The sequence below is a fragment of the Bemisia tabaci genome, chromosome 10, assembly GCF_918797505.1.
Source record: "Bemisia tabaci chromosome 10, PGI_BMITA_v3".
Taxonomy (NCBI): domain Eukaryota; kingdom Metazoa; phylum Arthropoda; class Insecta; order Hemiptera; family Aleyrodidae; genus Bemisia; species Bemisia tabaci.
In genome coordinates this window covers 22,369,299-22,384,858 of record NC_092802.1, presented here as the reverse complement: position 1 = coordinate 22,384,858, position 15,560 = coordinate 22,369,299, and the positions used below count along the sequence as shown (strand labels likewise).

General features: G+C 40.3%; 1 protein-coding gene across 2 annotated transcripts in view; it reads left to right on the top strand.

Moving 5' to 3' along the window:
* LOC109042342 (uncharacterized) overlaps window positions 1-15,560 on the top strand; it is a 196,816-nt gene that overhangs the window by 156,161 nt on the left and 25,095 nt on the right. The gene's annotated exons all lie outside the window — the stretch shown is intronic.

The window sequence follows — 15,560 nt, the reverse complement described above, 5'->3', positions numbered from 1 at the left end:
CTTCGAAAGCCCATATTTTACTGGATGCCGTATGAGCATTCCAACGTTGCCTCGTTTCTCCTGATTCTTTCGAACCTTGCGCTGTTCAAAGTGTGTAAAGCTTGCTAAGCTGAGCCAAATTAATAAAATTGAGGTCGCCATATTTTCAAATTGCTGAGACTGTCTGCTGGCTGTTTTCTTTATTTGGACGTATTTCTGTCAAACGGAACTAAGCGCCAATTTGAGTTCCTTTTGAGGAATTTAGAATGCCGGATAGCGCGTTCAGTCAAACGGAACTAAGCACCATGGAAAAGCATTGCGAGTATAGGACGGAATGAGCCTAATGCCCGGTTCCGCCTCCAATCAAAGTCCCCCTCTACCTTCCTCCCCTATGGCGCTTAGTTCCATTTGATAGACATACGTCCAACTCATCTGTCGTCAGTCATCAATAGACGAATATGAAAGTTGACCACCGCGGGCTGACTGTTGGAATCGATAGGCAAAGTGATGGATAAAGAAGACACGGGGAGTATGTGCAGTGATCATTTTGGTTGAAATGGTATGTTCCTTTAGACTAAGGGATAAAATGATGGACTAAGTATAGGGTCTCCGTGGGTGCTCGTTAGTTAGTTTAATATCTACCTTCTTAGTCCATTACATCCACCCAATTCCACCAATAGGATCCCTCCATAACCATTCTCTCTTCTTTGTCTATAGCTTTGTCTAGCAATTTGAACAATCAGCCCGGAAGAGTAAGCTCTCCTCTAGCAAGAAGACATACAGGAGGGTCTGTTTGCAACGCTAGACCTTAGGGGCGTAACCCGTCTCTTTCATTTCGAATTTTTCTTAAACTTGAAAAAAATCTTATCATTAAATAAAAAGCCCTGAGATATGTTGTTCGTAGTTGTCAATATTGAAATAGCTCCGTTGATTATCTTCTTCCTAAGCGATAGTACACTTCCGCGCTAAGGAAGAAGGCCGTACGAACATTCGAGAGTTGCCAAATTTCCTCCCATAAAATTTTCGATTTCAAGGCAAAGTCATGAATATTTTTGCTTGCAATTTTTAGGACCTTCAGGTGAAATGATCGCGAACAAAATTGTCTAAAAAAATGGGAATAAAAACATTCATAAGTTTACCAGCAAGTTTGTGTTTTATCAAAGGGAATTTGGCGACACCTGAAGGTTCATACGGCGTTTTCCCCCAGCCCGGCAGTACACCGTATAGTGATTCCCATGAATGCCTCCAATTTGAGACACGTGACTGCGTAACGAGCTCCAGTTCCAAACCAAAATGGTTCGGGGAAAAATGACAACGAAAACAAAATAAAGATTGCCTGTTGTTCTTAAGCCTCGACCTTTCCTTCCATTGTTCAGCTTTGGCGGTTTCACGACTTCCCCGCCGCGATTCGATGATAAAAGAACTTAAGTCCATACTACGACGAACGTGGAAACGTCGTTTCGTCAGAATAGCGTCGAAATCGAGCCGCACCACGAAGCGCTTTAAATATAATATTTCTGGGGAGTTGAGCGGTACAAAAGCGAATTGACAGGGCCGATGGGCTGAAAATAAACCTGTCTGCTATGAATCGAGAAGCTGACTTTGACTCACTTACTACAACGAGGATTGAAAGTACTCATTTCTCAGTCGTATTCGATACCGATTTCACGCACATTTTTGGTTGACATGGTACCCCTGTCGATTTTTCTCGATTTTCGAAGGAGGAAAAATTTGTTGAGGAAGACGTCGAATCCTACGTAGTTTGAGGCATAGAGTCGATTGCGCCTGGTCCCGAGACTCACCGGAGCCTCCTGAGCCGAGAAACGAGTGTTTCCGACCGTTTTTCACCGTGTCGCACCCATCCCACACTGGAAAAAAAACACATTGGATCTAGAGTCCAGAGTCTTGGAAACATTGACAAGAAAAAGGAATCTTGATTCAATCAGATTTAAGATTAAATCAAAAGGAAATCCGCTCAAATTAAGAGGCTTGGTTCTTGATTTAAGCTTAAATCTGATTGAATCAAGAGTACTTTTTCTTGTCGATGGTTTTAAGAGTCTGGACTCTAGATCCAATGTGCTTTTTCCCAGTGCATTTACCGCTGATTGTGAGCTCCAATGAACTTGTGGAGCGCTTTAGACCCAAAAATCCGACTCAGCGGGTCATTTCCAAGGGGATCACCTTGTTTTCGGTCCAATCGGAGAACTTTCGATTTTGACCCTTAAAATTTAGTCCATGCAGGACTCATAAGAGTAATCGTTGATTTTCTTACTTAATTTATACATACAGGAATTACTTACATAGAACACGTAGTGTCATAATGTAAATGGGAGAGCTGGCGCCATGTTCTGGTCGACGAGCTCCCAGCCCGATGTGCGCCGAGCTCCGGTCACTTTTCTGATACATGTTCGAGCCAAAATGGCGGTGTGGAATACGTAGTGATTCCTTTATTCTTTGTTTACATCGGATGGCCGGGTCCCCATGTATCGGAAATAATCAATCATGTATCGAAAAAGTTACCTGGCGCGGCGTGACACACGAGTCTCGGAATTCGGGACCTGGACAATGCGTAAAAGTGGCGTCAGCTCTCGCACTTATATTGCAACTGTATGTACTCACTAGGATAAGAATCTCCACGGCGTGTGAGAAAGCTGGGCGGAAGCCGTCGATCAGTCTACAAAGTGTCGGTCCAAACTAAGATTGGCATGCAGGATGCAACTATTTAGCCTCGGCGGTAATCCCAGGCGGTATCCACCGACATTGAAGGCGTTTTAGAAGGAGGTGTGAACACTTCGCTTTCTAATTGGGAGTAAGTCTGCGAGTAGGCGGCCTAAAGTGCGGTTGTGATGCGATATGCTACTTTTCAGCCTCGGCGGTAACCGTAGGTGGTATCCATTGACATTGAAGGCGCTACTAGTGGAGGAGCGAAGCGAAAGCTACCTTTTCTGGTAAAGAATGAAAAGTCTATTGCGTGTCGGTCTACGGATGTAATACGGGATACAACTAACGCCCCATTATTTCATGCACAGGGGGATTGCTGATTTTTAAAAATACTCAACTCAATCCTTTTGATTCTTAAAATTTTGCGTCCATAAGGTGTCGCACAATGGATCAAGTCAATCAGAAAGGTCGCACATGCAATTTTTGACTAAAACCGAAAATTTTCATGTATAATTCAACAAATTTTAAATGGAGATGTTGCATATGTGTGAGGAATTTGAGATTTGAGTGTTGATTCTTATGTAAAAGTCCGAGAGCAACACGATGGTGTCACTGGTTTTCTCTGAAATCAACTCTCAGGCTCAAAAAAAGCTCTCAAGTTGAGGCCAAAATGGAGGGGATATCCCACGCTATCCTGAGAGTCCACCTCTACACCAAGACAAACTATCCATGCACAGATAGGATTTCTTTGCATGGAGAGTTCATCTTGATGTAGAGGTGGACTCTCATGGATAGCGTGGAATATCCCCTCCATTTCGGCCTCAACTTTAGAGCTTTTTTTGAGCTTGGGAGTTGATGTCAGAGAAAACCAGTGGCACCATCGTGTTTCTCGCGAACTTTCATATGAGAATCAATAATCAAATCGCAAATTCCTCACTTATGCAACATCTCCATTTTAAGGGGAGCTTCTCAAGGAAAATTTCACGAGAAAACCGATGAAAGAACTTTTAAAACCTCAAAATTTTGTTTGAACGGAGTTATAAGCATTTAAAGTTTCCGAATGTTGTCCAACCTCTCCTACTGAGTCGATCCAACGTGTGCCGTATGGTGCCGTGCTAAGGAAGAACGCCGTATGAACATACGAGAGTTGCCAAATTTCCTTCGATAAAATGTTCATTTGCCAAGAAAGTTGTGAATATTTTCCCTTTAATTTTTCAGGACTTTTTGGTGGAATTGCGAGCAAAATTATCTGAAAAACTGGAAGAAAAATATTCATGAGTCTACCAGGAAATTCGAGTTTTATCAAAGGAAATTTGGCAACGCCTGAAGATTCATACGTCGTTCTTCCTTAGCACGGCAGTATGGTGCTCCCGTTCACTCATATCGGAAACTTCCTGCCGGATCGAGCAACTTTCATCCATCAAGAATCGTGCGCAATCTACGAATGACTCCTGTTTGATGCGGTAATTGCGGTACGAGGGTGGTTTCCTTCTGCGGATAACTTTTACTTATATGTCTCTGATGACGAGTTACTCCCCGCCGAAAATTGAAGATGTATCTGTGTTTCCAACGAGCCCCAATCACTCGACTTTCCCGGAGGTATACAAACTCTAAAGTATGCTCTTTGCAGCACAGCATACCTTGGACCTGGGATAATCTTTCCTACCTCCGTTCCCTCATCCGTCGTTTTATTCACCCCTACTTTTCCTGACTCCTCCACCCCAGGGTTGCAATTTTTCCGGAAAAATTCAATCTTGAAAGTTCATGTGAAATATTTCATGAAATTTCCGAAAAATATGAAATTAATTTAACATATTTTTCGAGATTAAATGCATAATTAAATGAAAGGCGACTCGTTTTTGCTTTTTTAGTGTTTTTTGTGCTCGTTGCATACCCAGCCCCTGAAAATGTGTTTTATACATATATGTTACATATTTTTCACAATTCCGTGAAATTTCATGAAACATTTCAAGGAAATGTTCATATTTCATATTTTTCATTTCACCCGTGCAACCCTTCTCCACCCCCTTACTTTTCTCTTCATTTACCTACTTCCCATTGAATCTCACGTATGGAGTCATAAGCAAAGTAAAAAACAAGCTGACATCTCCGGCCCTCGGGTGGCGGATAAGGAAGCGATTCAATGTTCCCTCGAATAGTTTATCAATTAAAATGTAATCGACCGGAGGCGAGTTCAAATATGGCAACGCCGTAAGAGCAAAAATTAATACGTCTTAAATCAGCTGAGTTCTTTTTAGATTTTCCACAACCTCACAATCGAGTAATCGATTAATCGACGTATACAACTTTTGCGTCTTCTACTTTATACGCCACGTAAAGTGACCTATGCGTCAGGTAATTGTTTGTTCGGCTCGGCAGCAAAGATGCACCCGAAAATTGATAGCGAGAAAAAAAAACCTTGAAGACTAAGATTTTAGCAACACTGAAAATAAGTTGTAATTTTCTGATTCTGCGGGGGTGGACTTCAACTTTTATTGTCACGGGGACAATCTTCGTCGAAACTTTGTTTCTTATTTCCCCGACGGGGCGTCCTCCTCTACTTCCGGGGGTAGGTTCGGAGTTCGAAACAAGATCGCCCCGATAACGTTCCTGGCCCGAAGGGTGCCAAATTAGCACTCCTCCAAGGCCCACAAGAAACGCGGACGTTTTAAAACTTTTAAAACTTACTTTTCAAACGTTGTTCTTCGAAAAAATAAAATTGAAGCGGAAATTGTCAAACACCATGATGAAGATACGAGGTTTTGCAGTTTGGCCACTGATATGTGGATCGAATTTATTAAAAAAAACTATTGAACAATTCTCCACACTTTAGACTTTCCGAGGTGAATTAAAAATTGAATTTTCGCCATTGTTGACAATTAAACAACAAACGAGAGTTATCTATCCTCGACTCTTGTCAGCTATTTTGTTTATAAAGTTAGCATGAACCAAAAATCATTTAAAAACAAGCAGTGAACTCCAACACAATGTGTTGCTAAGGCGCGTCATTAACTCGCACATATCAACCCCTTTAGTTCTCATTTATAAAGATTTCAAAATAGGCAAGTAACACAACAAGAGAATTCATACGAACCAACACTTCAACGACGCACTTTGACGAGACCGTGTATTGTGAATGTAGAAATCTATTCGAACGAATTTAAGTTTTTTGATCTGCCTCAAGCAAAATCTTATCAGATTCTTGAAGAAAAGTGCTGCGGAATAATTTAAGCGAAGAAAGGAAAAATTCTGTCGAACTCCTAGAAGACAAAGTCGATTTAAAGGTATTTTGGGGCTAAAATACCAAAATCACCGGTAGTATAAATCCCGTTATATTATTGAAAGAAATTGACTCGATATAAATGCAATTGCTTTAAATATGTCTTGATTTTGTTACTTTAAACGTTCTTCCATGGAAAGCAGCTCAACCATGTCTATGCTTTATTCATTCATGAATCAAAAGTAAGAAATCTACATACCGAGGATCTACCGATTTGCCGTAAAATATTGCAGAAACTTGATATACCAGGTCGATGTACCCACTCGTTGAATTTACGAATCAATTTCGTGAGTGCACATATGTAAAAGTCAATATGCTATAGTCATTTTGGGTACCTTTATTTTTCAAGAAGCAATTACAAGTAGGTAATTTCAATCCCGAAGAACTATCAATTTTCCGTATAAAATCGAAAAAATCAAAATATGTCCTCTCCCTGACGTGAAAATTAGATTCTACGTGTGAAAATGCTTATGCATCGATATGCTGAACAGAATCCATGTCTATCTCAAAATTTTTCTCAGAGGTTTGTGTTATTATCAGCTTCCCTTTAAACCCCGGTTCGATGGCAGAATCGGCTGCCCAAAAAGCAAGCCATTTTTGAAGGGTTCTATGAGAAATTCGTGATATTATCGGCTCTTAGGAAATCACCTCATGGCTAAAACTGGTGGTATAAATGTTTGAGTGCTTAAAATAATCGTATTTAAGAAACTAAGGCATTAAACTATGGAGTCAATTTTTTTTTAATAATATAACGGGATTTACTACCGGTGATTTAGCTATGATAGCCCCAGAATACTTTTAAAGCGCCTTTACGTTTCCGAATCTCGACGGATTCTGGGCGCTTCTGGGTACCCAGATGCGCCCTTTCCAGCCGTTCGACTCCCCCGATGTAACATGTACTATACTACATACCGTTTTGCCTTATGGGTAATGACGCCATTCTGGTACACCCGGGAAAATTTGATTTTTTTCTGCATCTGGTATTCGTAAAAGTTTTCGTGAAATGTTTTGCTTTTAAGCATAACAATCTCGCACGGACGTATTACCTGGTTAAACTATTTTGGGGCTTCGTTATGCTTAAATGCCTCATATTCGAGGTTGTAGTTTCAGATTGATTCGAAAAAATCACGAACAGTCACGTGATCTCTTCATTTTAGTGACGTATTACTGTGCTATTTTGTGATTGGTTCATTTTCTCGGCGCAGCATCGTCAAGCGTCAGCTGTTTGCGGCTCTGGGTTGAAGGTTTAAGGTTATATCAGAGAGAATAGAAAGTTAGAGGCCCGACTCGATGCTAGGTAATTGAAACAGATGCGCTCGCAGCGCGCTCGCTGGCAACGTACGCAACTACTATTTTCTATTGTTTTCCAGAGACTAGCGGCGGGTATGTTGCTGCCGGACCACCTTCACGTAGGCAATTTGTTATACATCGTCCGTCCGCAATACTCTCGCTTGGCCGTATGAAAACGTTCCTCGCATGCGCAGTGTTAAAGAAGCGCCCTCCAACGCTTTGGCGTTGGAACTGCTTGTTTTTTTTTTTTTTTTTTTTGCTTAAACGACTCAAGAAACACTGTAGTTAAAATATAAAAAATTTTCGATTTGGATGTATAAAACATGTTTAACTCGTTGAGGCACACTGTGTATTGTATGGAGTACTGTTGCTATTCGACCCTTGTCTTAAGGTCAAAATTCTTCCAAGGAAGTCCCTTGCAAGAGGCGAATTTTTTGTAATTACTCCCAATTTTTTCTTCGTTATATAATGGAATTGTTTGTCAAATTCTGAGGTCAATTTTATCTAATTGTAATTTATACATTTCTTTTTTTCCCCTTCATTTTATTTTTTGTTTGGAGAATTCGAGGTTTTGTTGATTTCTTCAGATTTCGAATACTGTAACTTCTCTTCTATTCGGCCGATTTTTATGAATGAGACCTCTTTTAATTCGTGTTTTAACGGAGAGTAAGAAAACAATTGCTAAGTACACGCGAAACAATTTTTTTTGAAAATTGGACGAATCCTAGCGTGACGGTGAAATGGTTAATGAAGCGTAATAAGTAGGGTCGGGTTTTCGGCGCGCGGCGGCCGCCTTTTTCCCGCAGGCCATTGTCGCCGTCGCGTCGCAGGGGTCAGGCGCGCGGGGAAGAGAGGGGTAGGTTGATTTTTTTAATTGCAAGTAGCTTCCTGTATGAGCCACGTTTAGCAAATGGTCTAATGAGTCTCGAGGCTCATCACAGATTGCACTTACACAGATTGCACTATCAGAGTAGGGATACCAAATTTTGAAAAGCATAACACGGTTGTAGACATCTGTCTATGCAACGTTTTAAACGAAACGAAGGAGTAAAATTCTCATTCAGAGAGTGCTGACCTGCTCAGCAATCCTCGAATCAGTTCGTCTGCTTCTGCTTATATATGCATATTTTAAATAAGCGCGTCGCATTCTTAGGCTTTTTTTAAAAAAACCAAGTAATGTAGACTCTTGGTATTCACTGCACATAAACTAGAGGGCCCCAGAATGAGAAACAACTTTATATCATAATTATTGACGGATAAATAAACTTTTTACACGCTTTGGAAGATCTCAGAAGTTCGCGGTAGTCACTTTTCGGTAAGGAACTAAGGGACTCGGTTATTGTATCGAGCAGGGTTCGAAACGATCGCAAAGGCGGTATACTACGTATACGCGCCAAAAAGAAAAAAAAAGTCATTCGATAGCGAAATTCATATTATATTTCTCCTTCTTCATGCATCATTTCAATTATTTTCGATAGAACTGTCATTGTCAACAATGTTTTAAAAAAAGGGTGAAGGTTTTTTCACAGGAGAGCAACGCGGGGCGAAAGTTGGTCGCCTGCGAATCACACAATCGCGCTAAATTGAGTTTCCTCTTATCTGAAATTCTGCGCGCTTCGCAGATATTAACGTTCGCGACGCTGGGAAGGGTTTTGATTTTTCCTAGCGCCTTGAATCGAGTGCCAAGTTCAAAACATAAACAAGGGGCAGGATCCCTTCGGAAAACGTCGGATCGCACCTCGTGAGGCAACAATGCCAGATGGCGCACAGTGGATCGAATCAATAGAATAGGTCGGGAAAAACAGGGTTGCCACAGTCAGAGAAAACCGGGAAATGTCAGGGAATTTTTAAAAGTCAGGGAAAACCGAGAAATGTCATGGAAATTGACAAAAATGACGAAAATGTTTAGGAAAATTTGTTAAATCACCTTCATTTGCTTTCTGGAATGGGTTTGAGGTTTCGAACCTTGGTAAAAACGCCAATATTTTTTATCGACTATGGTAGAATTACCGCGATAAAATGACAAAGTTGCCGGGAATTGATTACCAATAAAAGTGGTATTATTACCCGAGGAAACAGTAAAAATACCGGTTTTTAGGTAAGCTTACCAGTCTGTCTTTGTAAAATTACCAATAATCGGTACAAAAGTGAGATGGTAAAGGTACCAACGGACCGTGGTAAAAACGCCGAGAATTTTTTTTTTTTCAGTGCACCTCGAAATGTAGCATGTGGCGAAATAAATACAAAAATTTGCAGTATTATTAAAAAACTACATGTCCGATCTCTCTGATCAACTCGATCCACTGTGCGGCACTCGAATCGCCAACTTTTTATGGATGGTGTTATTGAGGCCGCCAAACGAACCGGAAGTGCTCGCGCGATCCTGGAGCCATGCTCCGGGGTTCATCAGCTAAATTTACTACGCTCGCAAGTCGTTTAACACTACTGCGGGAGCCTCTCTGCCACTTTTGCGGTTATGTTTGATCTTTTTTTTCGCAAGTTTCGTTCTTGTCGGGCAGTCCGTTTTTTTTTCCAGATGAAAAAATGAATCTACGTGTCATAGTCATGAATTTCAGGATTGCCGACGCTCAATGGATCGAGTCAATAGGGGATGTCTGACAAAATTTGGAAACTTTAGGAGATTATAACTCCGTTTATACAGAATTTTGAGGTTCTAAAAGTGGCTTCAATAGTTTCCTCGTAAAATTTTCCTCTGGGAGCACCCAGATGAAAAAATAAATCTACTTTTCAAAGTCATGAATTTCAGGATTGCCGACGCCCAGTGGATTGAGTCAATAGGAGGTGTCTGACAAAATTTGGAAACTTAAGGAGATTATAACTCCGTTTATAAAGAATTTTGAGGTTCTAAAAGTGGCTCCATTAGTTTCCTCGTAAAATTTTCCTGTGGGAGCACCCATTGAACTTTAGAATGTGACGAAAGAAACATCAAAATTGGCAGTGTTAGTAAAAAATATCATGTTCGACCTCTCTAATTGACTCGATCCACTGTGCAACGGTATGGAAAACCGAAAAGTCGGGAAATTTGCGGCGACCGGGAAAGGTCAGAGAATTTAATGTGTTGGCGTGTAGCAGAAGTGAATGTATGAAAAGAGAAAATATCAAAATGGAAGTCTTCTTCAATTGTCAGGGAAAGTCAGGGGATCCGAAAATTTTGGAGTCAGGGATAAGTCAGAGAATTTGAAGATGAAGAAGTTATGGCAATTATAACCTTGGAATTTTCATAATTAACTTTTCCCCCATACTGAGTTTATTACTAACTCATGTTATGTTTTAATATGAAAAGGACTTTTCATAATATTCCATTCTTTAATTTTGTATTTCTTCTTGTTTTCTCTCTGCATTATTTACTGTCTACATTATGTTATTACTATCTTATATGTCATTCTATTACAAGTTATGATTTATTTTTCTATTACATTTATCTATTTATTTTTTCATTTATTAAAGTATGTCCTTCTTCTTGAGAATGTTCTATCTTAAGTATTTGAGTATGGTCTAATTTTGTGTTTTCATATACGTTAAGTTACTGTATCTTACTCTAGTCTCCAATCGTTCCTAATTTTGCATAAATTTTAAGCCTGATTCGGCAGTTTAATTGGACACCTCAATTTGTTGGGTGGAATAGTATTGTTCAATAAATTCTACGTCTTGTAAGTAGTGCTATAAATTTCCATCTTAATTTCAACGTTGCAAAATTTTCAAACGCAACGTTTATTCACATACAAAACTTCCTCTGGCTGAAGACGCATCACTGGCTAAAGGCAAGGATGTATCCGTTCCGGATGCAGAAACTTAAAGTTCCGAGTCATACTCCTCCTTTTAAACGGCTCTTAAGAGGCCTTAAGCTCTTAGACATTCCGGCTTGGATTCGGATCTAACGACCTCTGAATCTGGAGTAGAAGGGGGTGGTTTGTCGATACAGCCTGTGATTACGCGTCTTAAACGCGGACTTTTTCTTATCGTAAATTAATTTAAGTAGACTGTATTTAGAGAGAGGTTATCGATCTCTTTGGAATTGCTCGTTTAATATGGCTCGGATACAGGTTGTACCAAAAGTCCCTCTCGTCCGTGATAAAATGACAAGTGACACCTGCCAGTGGTACAGATCTATCACTGACCTCAGCGCCGAATAAAACTTACGTCAGTGCGAAAAATAAGTTATATTTCGGCGTTAATTGCAAGTCTCTAGCTATGACTGTTTCAAAATAATTCGGCAGGTCGCAGGGCCGGATTTATCTAATGGGCCTGTTGCAAACTTTTGCTATAGCAAAAATAAGAGTTGTTTCTTCTAGATAATGCCTCAAAAATCACGATGAGCGCATCGGCAAAGTCTGAAATGCACTCATAACTTCACAGTCTGCGTAAGAAATTTGCGGTTTTTTGAGCTTCCCGCTTCAAAAGCGATACTACGGCACAGGTGAACATTTTGTAAGAGGAGTCGTTCCATCGTCGGCAATACTCATCATGGCCGACGCCAATCCGCCAAAACACGTGTGATGGGACGAGATAATACCTGAACTGGATTAGACCAGATAACAATCGGCGTGTTTTAACGTTCATGTTTTCCACGCCCGAATTGATTGACCTTGAACTCTCCTCGAATTACGCGCGGAACTGCGCGCAAGCGTCGGCCATGATGAATATCACCGACGATGGAGCGACTCCTCTAACGAAATGTTCACCTGTGCCGTAGTATCGTTTTTGAAGCGGGAAGCTTAAAAAAACGCAAATTTCTTACGCAGATTGTGAAGTTATGAGTGCATTTCAGACTTTGCCGATGCGCTCATCGTAATTTTTAAGGCATTATCTATAAGAAACAACTCCTATTTTTGCTCTAGCAAAAGTTTGCAACAGGCCCATTGCCTGCGGGCCGCCTGTGTTTTGCCGCCCCCTCCTTATTCGTTTTGAAACATTAATAAAAACCATAAAGTGAACGTGCCGTAGGGGGAGGGGTGCATAAGACGTGTTTACTCGTCTTGGACACAATTTTTTGCGAAAGCCGTGTCAACACTAGTAGCAAAAGTTCACGGAAGTTTGCGCGAATCTTAAGTTCCGTAAACCTACCGCTGTGTGGACAAGGCCTTCCATTTATAAGAAATGAACGAAAAAATCATGAAAGAACAGTTATAAATTTGGTTTAATAATTTTAACCCTCTACGACATGAATTAATTTTGGATCTCCGATTTCAGGGGACACTAATCTATTTTGTAGCTTGCATAAAAAAATAGAGTACCAATTTTTTTTTCAAAATGTTAAAGTTAAGGGAATCAATTTTCCAAAAAAAGACAAAACTAATGAAATTTTGCAAAATCATGGTGCAGGGAAAAGATACAGTTTTTAAAAACCCCCAAAAATACGTTGTTACGAATTCGTAACGCTATGCCATAGATGGTTAACTTCCGCCGGCGCGCCACGCCGCATAAAATTTTCCTACAGTCTGGTATGCGCTATGCGTTTCACGTCGACCGCTTCTGAACGCACTGTCTTTGATGCAATGCGTGAAGTATTTACGCAGTCTTGTAGGCGCTATGCGTTTCCCGCTGACGGCTGTTGACCGCATTTTGTTTGACGCAATGCGTGAAGTATTCATGCAGTCTTGTAGGCGCTAATATGTGTTACATGCTGACCGCCGCGCCGCGCCGAGGGCTTCTCCTTTTCATCTCAAGTCCTCGTCATCATTGCTCTCTGCGCCGCGCCGTTCCAGGCCAAATTGCGTGTTTAGTTTCTCTCTTAACTCGACTAATTAAAGGTGCTGTCTCTTGTATCACTGAAATACGAGAAATTAGAAATTAGTTTACTCTCCGGAAATGAGAGATTTTGTCGCCTTTTTTCGTCTATAATTTATTTTCTGAATCCGATTTCTTCATTCCTACTTTTAGAAAAATTGCAAAATTTGCCGCCATGCCGCGGCCCATGCGGCCACCCCCTAAATCCGGCCCTGGCAGGTCGTAGTTTTACTTATTACTTTAGACCTCATTTGGGCACTTGTTTTGATTGGAAAAAACCTTCAGTTTTCGCTGCAGAGATTGTAGTCAAAGGCTACACAATAAAAAACACCTCAAAAATTTTGAAATTTAATATGTATTGTATTTGGTTATGGAAGTTTCAGCGAAAACCATCGTTTACCTTTACACATTTTTTGGCGACTTCTTTTCTACCTTTTACCTCAATAAAGCTGAAGTAATCGTCTTGAAAAAGGGCCGCAAGTACCAATAAATTCTGGAATAAACTTCCACGGAGAATGACATCAATCAGCGTATTTTTGAATGCCGATTTCTTGGCGCTTGGCCAACAATATCAGGAGGTTTTTTGCCAAACTAGTATTCAAAACCCGCTTTAGTGAAAAACGCAACTGACCTACAATCAAGACTATCATGCAACAATGCAAAGTCGCACCATTTTGCAACTATTTCCATCGCTCTTGTATAAATTCATTAAGGAAGCTGAGCGCTGTTTATTCAATTTATCATTTTATCTACCTTTAAGAGAGCTCTTCTCCGGAGAGCTTGACTTAAGTTTGTACGTTACATCTGACATATTACCCCGAAGTTTTTCATTGCGGTACCACGACATTTTTACACCCTCTGTGCTCTACAGTGTCCTCCTTTTCAGCATGTGCTTTAGGATCGAAAAAACTTCCTTGGCTACAAGTTTTCTTGGAACCTCTTCGTACTTCACACTTTCCTCTATTCAGGCATTTTATGTTTGACTTAATTCAGGATGGTATCAAGGAGAATTGAAGTACAACGTCTATGGTGAAACTACCAAACCTCGTATCTCTGTTGGGTTATTTAAAAATCTACATGGTACTCGCGTTTTATTTTTTTGAAGGAGAACAAATCAACACCATTCCTTGAAGTTTTTCTATAATTTTCTCCACAAAGAGAGGGAAATTCACGGCTGCAACGTCACTAATCGCATCAATGTTGGAAAAAAAAAGCATCGATTAAAACGAGTTGGCTCGTCCTTTAAATTAGTGCGTACAGAAAAGGGCACAAGTTCTCCAAGCTACATCCATACAATTAAAAAAGTCAGAATCTTAAGGGAGAGAACCATCTTTACTTTGAATATTGATTTTGAGGGGCTTGGAGGACAAGGCGCATAAGTGCAGTTCTTGCTTTTTAGGGGAATATATGTTCAGAGTTTCAAAATCACATGGAATCTTACGGTGGAAAGGAAGTTTAAACTCACTTTTTGATGCTTTGCAGTTGGATTTTAGCTATGAATGTTCCATAGAATCTACTTTCAAACTAGTTCTTGTTGCGTTCATGAACATCTCAATTTAGTGGCAAGTCATTTTTCCTAAAACATTTTTTCCTACTGCAATTTTTCCTAATACTTTTTTCCTACTCGTTTTTTGTCCCATCACAGTTATTCCTACGAGTGAGATGTCCTACTGGTTTTTTCCCTAGGGGCATTTGTCCTAAATTCAATTTTAAAACTAGGGGATCGAAAAAGTAAAAAAACAACATAGGTACCTCACAAGTTAAAGTTGTGGCCGCATGCCCGTAAGTAGTGGAGCTTCATCCTCCTTCTTATATTGAGGGTATAGAAGGCCCAGCTTGTGATGTCTCCTGTTCACACGCTTATATTCGGCTCGCTGAGAAAACTTTACTCTTTCTGAAAACTTACCCTCTACTCTACTCATGTTTACGTTTCAATTATTATTGGATTATTAGGACAAACACCCTTAGAAAAAAAGCCAGTGGGACATCTCACTCGTGGGACTTACTGTAATGGGACAAAAAACGAGTAGGAAAAAAGTATTAGGAAAACCTGATGTAGGAAAAAAAAAATTAGGAAAAATGACCCAGCACCCTCAATTTTACAAATACTGCACTTATGCGCCTTGTCCTCCAAGCCCCTGAAGTATAGGTTTGGCAGGTCGAAATATATTTTGTCAGTCTTTAAGACTCGGATATAAAAACACGATTTTAGATCGCGCTCAGGCTTACTTGATTTTTCTATATAAATGAAAACAAGACGACGCGACGGTTCAAACGTTAAGACATTGGAGAGCGTTCACCGTCACCGTAGCACCTCGTCAATGTGTAGAAGTGGTTTTGCGCGGACGGAAGAGAGCGCTGCAAGACGCTGTTGAACTAAACGTGGAGCGTAACCTAGGAAACATACATCTACATAAGAAATGACTTGTCTTCATAGAGTAAAATATAGGGGCCATTAAAGAAGGGGTACTTTGTACCTAACAATTTTTTTAGATCTACGACAACTAAAAATTTGAACGATCCTTGAAAGAGTCAGTAAATAAAAGTACGTTGCAGAGTTTTAAAACGTAAAGATATTAATTTCTCAAAGACAAGCCCACGG